This window comes from Dipodomys merriami, unplaced genomic scaffold (genome assembly GCF_024711535.1).
Source record: "Dipodomys merriami isolate MVZ:Mamm:240054 unplaced genomic scaffold, mDipMer1.0.p SCAF_15, whole genome shotgun sequence".
Lineage (NCBI taxonomy): Eukaryota > Metazoa > Chordata > Mammalia > Rodentia > Heteromyidae > Dipodomys > Dipodomys merriami.
This window is the reverse complement of record NW_027202826.1, coordinates 22,643,210-22,653,931: the sequence shown is the minus strand read 5'-3', so window position 1 is coordinate 22,653,931 and position 10,722 is coordinate 22,643,210. Positions and strand designations below refer to the sequence as shown.

General features: G+C 37.1%; 1 long non-coding RNA gene across 2 annotated transcripts; it reads right to left on the bottom strand.

Moving 5' to 3' along the window:
- Window positions 1–243: 243 nt before the first annotated feature.
- On the bottom strand, window positions 244–4,861 carry LOC138826790 (uncharacterized). 2 transcript variants are annotated; one of them, XR_011371852.1, is made up of 3 exons: window positions 4,777–4,861; window positions 2,328–2,891; window positions 244–313 (listed from the first exon to the last, which is right to left on the bottom strand). It is a non-coding gene; the product is annotated as an uncharacterized lncRNA (long non-coding RNA). The 2 variants fall into 2 exon arrangements; XR_011371851.1 differs by lacking the exon at window positions 244–313 and adding an exon at window positions 1,314–1,392.
- Window positions 4,862–10,722: the final 5,861 nt, after the last annotated feature.

Here is a 10,722-nt window from a genome sequence, read left to right as displayed (position 1 = left end):
AGCATTAGCTGAAATGGTTACAGAGCTGATTAAGTAGATCTTAAAAATAGTTCGAAGTATACATTCTATATGTATATAGTGATCCTGCTCCTGCTTATATAAATAAAAACACATGCTTAATACTTTTGTGAATATTCATGTAATCATAATGGCATATATTATACACGTTGTAATAATGACTTGTGGAGAGAAAGGGAAAGGAGAAAATTATGTGATGAAAATGCAGAGTGGAATGAGTGTAGTAAATACACAAATGGAATGAACCTCTGGTGATATTGTGCTCTGAGATGAGCAGTTTGATTGTAGCACCTACCTGCAGGGGAAACACACAATGATTAAAAAACTATTGAATAAATAAAAGATGGGAAATGCAATTTGTTAGTGAAGGGTAGAGCAATGGCATCATCAGAAATGATTCACCCATTATTTACTTTTTCCTTGAGTTTAGCTACTCAAAAATAAATATTTCGAGTGATGTACTAATGGTGTAACTTCATGAATCAAGTTTTGGTCAGGTGCATTATTCTTAAATGTCTGGGAATTTAGTAGGGAAAACCTACAGAAACAAGTTTCAAGAGAAAGCAGGACAGAATTAAGATTTATGTGCTTAGTGATGGGGAAAGAGAGCTTCCTGATAAATCAGGGTATAGCTACATGGTTGAAGAATGAAATTATTTATGACTGCATGACATCTAAAGTTCCTTGGTAGATAACAATGAACTATGACTAAATCGCTGTTGGATGGACATTTTCCTAAAAAAATCCCATTTTATTTGCTCCTGGAAAAAATTATTCAAAAAATGGCTCTAGTCTTCAACTATACTGGGAAGTGAGAATTGACTTGCAAAATCTAAATTTATACAAATAATAACATTTAGATGGTGGTGATGATCAGGGCTACAGAAATCATTGAATAACTTCAGAGTTGCCTCACAAAAATTCAACAACAACCCCCCCCCCCGAAACATAAGAAAGCACACATATAGAATCAGTTTTTGTCTTTAGTTGTATCTTGGTCTGTCTGTCTCTGTCTCTGTCTCTCTGTCTTTGTCTCTTGCTCTTATGCAAACACACGCACGTGCGCGCGCGCGCACACACACACACACACACATACACTATAAGCCTAGGTTAATAGAAGAGATAAATTTGTAACCATATGTGATATTAAGCTAATATTTTATTCTATAAATACACTATCTCTTCGGGGAAGCATAAATCATGCAGAACACATTTTTTTTGAGTAGTAGAGATCATTTTTTTGAATTTTAATGACATGATAATGCCATTGAAATTGAGAAACCAAATTCCTTATTGTGGAATTTGGTTTTGCTTGTCATCTCTTGTTTCTCCATCTTGAAACTTTTGATTTGTCATGATTTTATTTACTGGAACCTGTTGTTGGGAATTTGGGAAGAAGAAAAAAAAGGAAAGAATGGAGATGGAAACCATACTTGGAATCTTCTATGAGGATATTTTAGAGAAGGTGGCATCCAGTAATTCATTATTCATTAAATACTTCCTCAGTGCCTACTCGGAAGAGTACTTGATTACACATACTAGCTTATGGAAGAAAGTAAGATATTTTAAAAAGACTTTCTAGACTGTGAATGTGTATATATCTACTAACATAGATAATAGCTGTATATATTCTATTTAAATACTTTATAATTAGTTGGAAAAAACCATCATGATATGTCTAGAGCCTGGAGATAGAAATGACAGAGGCCATTGTCCCTTGTGATCTCCATTCTTCAATTTTTAATTTTATTGTTGTTGTTGTTTGCCAGTACTGGGGTTTGAGCTAAAGGCCTGAGTATTGTCCCTTCACCTTTTCACCCAAGGATAGTGTTATACCACTTGAGCCATAACTCTACTTCTGGCTTCTTTGGTGATTAATTGGAGATAAAGGTCTCATGTATTTCCTGCCCTGGCTAGCTTCCAACCATGATTCTCAAATCTCAGCATCTTGAGTAGGTAGGATTACAGGCATAAGCCTGGCACCCAGTATCTTTTCTTTTTTCTTTTTTAGTAAGAATTTTATGGGCTGTATTCCTAATCACAGTGTGTCACCATTCTCTGCAATCACTTTGGCAAAGTAAATCAAAGAAGCGTTAGCCATTCCAGGCTTTAGCTGAGCAGAGTTTTCAAATCTCCCAGCTGATTGTCTGGAAGGAATGCGTATTGTCTGCCTACCACGTGCGGGCATGCCACTCAATGACAGAACGTTGCCCTTGACTTTGAATCAGGGACCTCAAACTCTGTCACTGTTCAACCTAAGAGACAGATGAGACACAAGTCACACTCTGGCCCTCCATCAGCTTACTTACCCCTGCGATTTCATCACTTTATAAGGAAACATTCATTCTGGTGAAGCTTTGCCAAGTTTAGGTAAGATGTCTTCAGAGATGGTTGTTTTTGCAGTGCTCCATTTTAGATAATACATATATATGTTTAATGATGTTGGTGCCAGTGTTATTATCATTTAGGTTGCTGTATTCTTTTATTTATTGATTAATTTGTTTTGAACTCTGAGAGGTCATGATTCTAGCTGGCTTTGAGTGTTGTATTTACCCTTTATCCTTCCAAGGTAAGAATCTTCATGTCTCATTGAATATCAACCTAGGCTGGATAGATTCCTATTTTAAAAATAACTGCATTCTGGGCATAGATTATTATGGGACCATTTTTGGACATTTCACATTCCTCCCCAGTGGGCACCATAAAGTTATGGTCATAGTCATCAAGGCTTGCCAGGAACAGCTAATGAGTGTCTACATTCCAACCCAGAGGTCTTGTTCTTAGCATTATTTGGCTTGATCATTCTGTTTCCATCACTGGGTGTCATAAACTGTCCTGAAGCTAGTCCAAGCACACAATGTCCTCCATGGGCCCTAGGTGGAAGACAATGAGGAGAGAAACAATTATTATTAGTTTACTTACTTAATATGCCTGTGGGCATTGAGTTCTATTTCTTTTTGTTGACTTGTTTGTTTTGCCAGCAGTAGGGCTTGAAATCAGGGCATTACTCTCTCACCTTTGTGACCCATAGCTGGTGCTGTACCATTTGAGTCATGCTTCTAGCCTAGCACTTTGCTGGTTAATTGGAGATGGTGTCCCACAGAGCTTTCTGCCAGAGCTGACTTTGAACCTTGATCCTATAGTTTTCATCTCTTAAGTAGCTAGGATTAGAAGCATGGTCCCCTTTTGCCCAGAATCTTTCAGAGTATACTTTTTGCCAGTCCTGGGGCTTGAAATCAGGGCCTGGGCACTGTCCCTGAGCTTCTTTTGCTCAAGACTAGTACTCTACCGCTTGAGCCACAGCACACTTCTGGCTTTTTCTGTTTATGTGGTACTGAGCAATCAAATCCAGGGCTTTGTGCATGTTAGGCAAGCCCTCTGCCACTAAGCCACATTCCCAGCCCTTTAAGAGTATTTGTAATGAGTAATGTTATTACACACACAAATCCCTCACAGTTGTCTAAATATTTGTGTAAATGTCCAGCTGTCCAGAGGCATTATGATATTCCAAAAACCAAGCCTTGAGTGTATAGCAGAGGACCAGTGGAGAAGTAGAGGGAGAAGGGAGAGCTCATTGAATGGTAAAGAGGATCAAAAGATAATAAACATATTTATGTCTATCTTATCTATTCACATACACATACATGTATACACATGTGTATACATATATGTATACACAATACATATATGAATATAACCAAATGAAACACATCATGTGCTCTTTGAAAAGTGGGAGGGAGAGGATGAGAATGCCATGGAGGGGCTGAATACCCTGTATGTATGCATGGCAATATCATATCGAAACCCCTCATATGACAGATGTATGTTAATTCAAGAATAAAACAATAAACCAAGCCTTTGAACTTCTCAGTAGTGTTGAGGATTGCACCTGGGCTTTGTGAATACTCTACTCTCCCACTGAGGTACATCTCCAGTGGTTCTTACCCCAACCTAACATCATGTCCTTTAGCACATTACTGCATAAATATTAGGAGTGGCCTGCTTCACGTGAGTTATGTTCCTCCCAGATCCAGGAAAAGATATTTTTAGGTGTATTGATAGAATGTAGGCAGAGAATATTTACTGATATGAATGTAACAGAATTCTATATTTTGTTGCTTTAACAAATAAAAGTTATAGTCATCAGGGTTAGAGCAGGCCTTCCTTGGAGGCTGTGTTCTCTTCTAACACACTTAGGAATTGTAAGAATCTTCAATGTCAATGAAGAGAAGACTACACACAGAAAGTTTGGCTGCTCAAGAGACTCCGCTCAGAGCTCTAGCCACAGCAGAAGTGCTGAGATGCTCAGTACTGTGTGTGCTCTGGTACCAACAGACCTAAGCCAGGATGGGTTTCTTACCAACACCAAGTCTTGCTAAACTAATTAGTGACTATTCCCTAGCTCTTGATTTCCACAGAGTGCGTATCCCCCATGAAGTGAATCATAGACCATGTTACCCATTGACTCTGTCATTATGTATTCTTACATCTATATAATGGCATTTAGGAGACCAGGCCTACAAATTATTTCTTGTTTCAGAGTGTATCTCTGGTCTTAGCAGTGATTCACTCATCAGTGTTTTGTTTGTTTTTTCTCTCTACAGTGAATGAGTCACTTGAGGTCTGTTATTAGTTACTTTCATCTTTTAATTGTACCTGAATCAAGTGGCTGGTACAGCCTTTTTATAGTCTCTATAATCTCCTAGAACAGTGTAACCCAGAACTGAATGTATCCTTTAATAGTCAAAAGAATATTACCTTTGTGCTAATGCTTTAGCACGAAGAAGAAATGGCTGAGGGTGGGGAAATTATCCCTCTCTGAAGAAATGTGCTTAGGGATTCTGTTAAAAGAACTGCCCTTGACTTTCTGTTCTATTCTCTCATACCGTCCAATGTCTGTATCCTGGCAACCTATTCATTTTCTAAGAGCTCTTGTCTCCTTTGGGTTACTTAACTGGTTTCTATGTAGGATTCTTTGGTATTTGTGTTAACCATTAAATTAGCCTTACACTCCCATCTCTTCTTGTCTGCTTATTCACTGGGTTATTTAACAATAATTCCAAATATGATTTTTCTAATTCTAAAGTAATCCCTATCTCATTCTTAAGAAATATTTCCTATTCCTATTCCTTGGTTTCTTTATTGTATCATACCTGGCTATTTCAAGAGTTTCTTACATAATCTACACTCTCTTCTAGTTTTTTTTCTTACTATACGCTAAGTATTTATTAATATGGCAAAGAAAGCAAGAATGAAAAATAAAATATTAAAATCATATTTTTAAAATTAATTGTTCTTCTTAGGGTAGATTGTGGTGTTTTTGAGGACAAAATTTGGGGCCATTTATTTCCTTAACATTTAAATAATAAATATTCTTTACCTTCATGTTTCTGCATTTGACATCTGGTTAATACACATTAAACTAGTCCTCAGATTAATTTAGCAGAGGTTCTTACTAGTGTTTATATAAAGATTTGGAGAATCTTATGGAAACAAGATATTTTCTTAGAAAAACAAGTGCCTATGTTCTTCTATTTCCCTTCCCCCAATGACATATAGTATTTTAGTCGTTACTACTGTACATGTATCATTGGGGGCTCCTGTACTCTCTGGGGTCCAACTGTGGGTTTCAGGTTGAAAATTACTGCCTAATGGATTTTGTACATAATATTTTAGTGGAAATGTCAAATAATGAAGTCAGGAAAGAATCAGGAACAATATGGAGATAAGGAAGGCAAAGAAGGTAATGGTAGGGTCAAAAAAGAACAAAAAGGGCTAAGCGATGAGTGGTATGGTAAAAGAACAAAAGGGTCTACGAGGTGAAAGGAATAGAAAGTGTTACAAAGTGGGCAGGAAACATTAATTGATGTCAAGGACCCAAAAGATTCAGGATTTAGGCTGTGATTTAGACATAGCTTTATGCTGAGAAGAGCCCTGTGCATTGTACAGGGTAATGGCACACTTCATCTATTGGCCGAGTCTACCTGGACTGACTTAAGCCCAGATAGAACAATTCCTTGGGGATGCCATAGGTGATCAGTTTTAAATTTTGGATTATTAGACCCTAGGCCTCTCAGTGAGGAAGTATTAGGAACTATGGAGAAAAACATCAAGACTGTAAGGATAACTCAACTTTGATGAGATGTTGGCATTTGGAGAGGAAAATAGAGTTAACTATTTTCAAAAAGATTAAGTGATACTTGCACTCCATCATTTCAGGTTTAATTGGAGTTAGGATGATGTTGCAGATGTAATAGCAATGGGTACAGCTTTTTTAATCTTTATATTAATTATAGTACTTGTTAATACTTGTTGGGAATTCTATAAGCTAGAGTTGAATTAAATGCCTCACATGGAATTAGTCCATTGAATTTTCACCAAAATCCCAGACATAACCATTATTTCATTGTATGAATGGAAAAACCAGGGATTAAAAGTCACAGAACCAGGAAGTTGCAAACTGGAACTTGTAACTCATTTGTGTCACAACAGATCCAGCCATCTTAACCACAGCATCAAACTAGAACAGACCTGAGACCCAGTCAATGTCTCAGAGATTTCTAGTGGTAGATGGGAGACGTATACCTGGCCCAAGTACCTATCAGCCAAGGGGAGATGTTAATGATATATTTGATTTCTTCTTTTCAAAGTTTGAACAGCTGTGAAGTGTTTAGAGAACTGAGTCCAGTATCAGTAGATATAAATAACTCTAACTTGATCCCCTTTGATTTTATTTTTGGATGTCAGAGCTTTGTTCTTTCTTTATTTCAGCTAAGCCTCCACTGCATGTTCCCTGAGCAGCAGAATGATCCATTTCAGGAGCATATTTTATGTGATGCTGACACCAGCTGCTCTGTTGAGACCTTCAGGCTCTTGCCAGAGTGCAATTGGCACCCAGGAGCAGGCAGGCTCCAAAGAGCACCAAAAAGCCAATGTGTTTCACAATAAGTCTTTATCTCAGCATGAAAAAAAAGCAATAAATTGTGTTGATTCGGAGCAGCTATTCTCTAAATACACACACACACACACACACACACACACACACACGTTATGATAAGGCATCATTTATTGCCAGGAAGGAAGCAACTGGGCTGCTCTTTTCACTCCCTATAGATTGTTTTTTTTTATGTTCATTATTTAAAGATCTTTGATACACAGTACTGAGTATGTAATTGAAAATATTCCATCAACACACATTCATTTTAAGACATTTCTGAACAGTTACTAGAAGTCAGGCAATGCTCTAGAAATACCAGCAGTAGCAAAGAGAGAATTTCCTACTCTTGTGGAGTTTACATTGTATATATAAATACCCTTAAAAGAAGACTGGGAGGAGAAAGGAAAGTAGCTCCATCATTTACCTCTTTTTAAGACTCCTCAAATCCTCCTGTGTTAGAAAATTAAGCTTTTTATATGAACTGATAGTGTAAAATATGTGGCAATAACTTCTGTGGATTCAGACCTTATTGATTATTTCTAAAGAAAGTCTTGATTTTTATATGGCTTTAAAATTATTTTCCTGTTTAAGTTTTTTTAACACAAACTCTTAATTATGTTTATATTGAACATCTGTAATACATTTTATGAGATGTAAGGTAGTCTAATTCTTCTTAATTACCAAGGAAAAAGTATTATTTCTTCTTTTTTGTATGTTTTTTATTGTAAAAATGTGGGACAGAGGGGTTACAGTTACATGGGCAAGGTAATGAGTACATTTCCTGTTGAGCATTGTTGCCTCCTCCTTTGTTTTCTCCCTACCATCCCTTCCCTCCCACCTCCACAACTCCCCTCACCCCCTGCTGAAGTTGTAAAGTTCGTTTTCAACATAATGTTTTATATGTCTCATTGTTACAATTGGTCAACCTGTATCCTTATTTAAGCATTTTGTTTTTTTCCCTTTTCCTCCCCAAATTAGAGAAGTGTATATAAAGATTCAGGGCACTGATATCAAATACAGTGAATTTTTAGTGAATATTTTCACAGCTTACTATGAGAGCTTAACAACAATAAATTAGATGATTGAATTACATGATCTCTGAAGATGCTTGCACTCCACTAAAGGTGTAATGTCTTGAAAGAAGTTGTGGATATTCTCTTTTGAGAATATTCTAAAGAACAGTTCATCTCTTACTTGTCTTATCTTTTTTATATCACAATATGTTTGAAAGAAAATACAGCACATTTCCCTCATCCTGAGGCCATCAAAGTATGATATTTCTACTGGTTTATGTTATCTTTATTTTGTAGATAATTATGTTTCCAAACTAGTCGCATAATATGATCCATTGATTTCTTTCACTCTTAGTTGAACATAATGCAGAAGCATTGTATCTGAGAAACTTTGTAATTGAGAAGAATTAGATTTTACTATGTCTATTAAAATGCATTATTCTTTGTTCAATATAGTTCTGATTAGGAGTTTATATTTAAAACTTTAAAAACAGGAAAATGTTATTACTGTATTTATTAATTTATACAGGAAAAACCATACCAATGTTCAGGAAATTCTTAAGTAGTATCATATTTCTTTGCATATTTTGTCTGATAAATCAGTAAGCCTTCCCTAAATTTACCCAGATGGATTATTTTTATGTTGCTTCAGAGTGCTGACTGAGTGTCCAATTCCTATCCAACAAAGTAATAATTAAATTGCTCTCACAAAGCCTTAATCTCATTTATCAGAAAATATTGGCATTTTCTAGCATACTTGTTAGATACAGAAAAATTTCCAATTAAAATGTTTCTACCTTTCAGATAATTCACTGTGATTGAAGAGATCTGAGATGGATTAAAGAATTATTTGGAGTGAGAAGATTTCATTTGGCTTTTTAAATGCACTTGAGGTTGTTTGGAAACAGATATTTTGAGCTAATTGATTATACATAACTCAGTTAAAAACTAAAAAGCAGCAGTGAGTTCTGTCTGAGTCCCAGTTATTACATGAGCACAAAGGTTTTGCTTTCATTTTATCTCTGGCTCCAATTCCTTGTCAAAATAACAAAAAAATGATGGAGTAATGGAAAATATTGTAATGTACCTGCATCTATTATTTGACCATTATTAACAATAATACAAATACTTTCTGGGAGAAAAGGAGTGATAAAAAGGGGAAAACTGACAAAAAGGGAAATACTGACAATTCTTTCCCCCCTCCTCCTTCCAGTTGTAGGGCTTGAACTCAGGGCCTGGGTACTATTCTTGAGTTTTTTTGCTCAAAGCTAGCACTTTACCACTTTGAGCCACAGCTCCACTTCTGGTTTTCAGGTGGTTAATCAGTGATAAGAGTCTCACACATGCTGGCTTTAAACCACAATTCTTAGATCTCAGTCTCCTGAGTAGCTACGATTACAGACATGAGCCACCAGTGCCCAAACTGGCGTTTCTTATGTGAGTGAAACAAAGGAAACTATACAAAAAGAAATTGACAGAAAGAAGATTATATGCATGTTAATGGGAGAAAAGGTGCAGCTATTTCTGTAAGAGTGACAAACTGAGAGAGTAGCTGGAATATTTATTTAAAAGGTGCAATAAAATATTCTTACCTTCAGATCTATTCCCTGTATAGCTGTCATTCAGAATCAATTAAACACTACCAGAAGTAATTAAGAGATTTTACCAATATTCTCAGATACAGAGTGGCATATCTGTTCATATTCCCTTTTGTCACTTAGAGAATAATATTAGAATTATAAAAAATGAGTTTGATGTGAATCACACACTTTGACTTACATGTTGGTTTTGTATTTTACAGTTCAGTGCCTTACTTATGAAGTTTTTGGAGGCAAAGTGACACACAGCTCTCACAAATTTATACTATTTTTCCCCTAAACCTATTTTCAATGAAAATAATACGTAGATTGCAGGCTACCATCAAAATGTGATGACCTTCACGTTGACATCATAGTGTCAGCTATCTTCTTTGGAAATCAATTTCTGTGCTGCTTCTCCAGCCACCTTCGGTTCACTATGGTCATTGCTTATTCCCATCCTGTGGCTCATACCCTAAATACATTTTATATTGTGTTTCCTCAGATAATCAGGACAAAGAGCACCAGGTGGTCAAGATGGATGGTAATGTCACACAGAGTTCACTTGAGAAACCAAGTCCTCCTAATTGGACTTCAACCAGGGACATTTCTTATCTAATAACAAGGGAACAATGGCACAGATCCATCTTGATTCATTTGTGGCCCATCTGAGATCCTGCTCTTCTGCTCCTCCTTGCTGTATGCTGATAATGAGTAACTTAGCAGTGCAACCACTTTTCAGAGTTTCCTGTGTTCAGCTGTGGTTACTGCATTTCCCAGGGCCAGCTGTAAAAGTGCTGCTTAATCAGCCCTGAGGGTGGATTCCGTGGGGATCCTGCCTCCAAGGCCTCTTCAGCCGGCCCTTGGCCCCAGCGCTGTAGTCCTGGCTCTGGTTCTGAAGGGTTCTTTGCGCCGAATAAGATAATCCCATCGGGCTCTTTGATCTGATACCATTTGGTCAGCTGGGAAAGTGAGCTCCCTCTTTTCACTCCTCTGCCAGTCCAGGTTGGCTGTGGGCCGTCTGATGTGGTTTCCTCTTATGCTGTGGGGTTCTAGCTCTTCCCACTAGCTCCTGGCAGTGCCCTGGCCTCCATTCTGGCATCCTCACTCATGTCTTCTGTCGGCACTGGCTCCACAGCCAGTGCTGGCTTTGGTTTTTCTGTAAGGCTGATGAGTG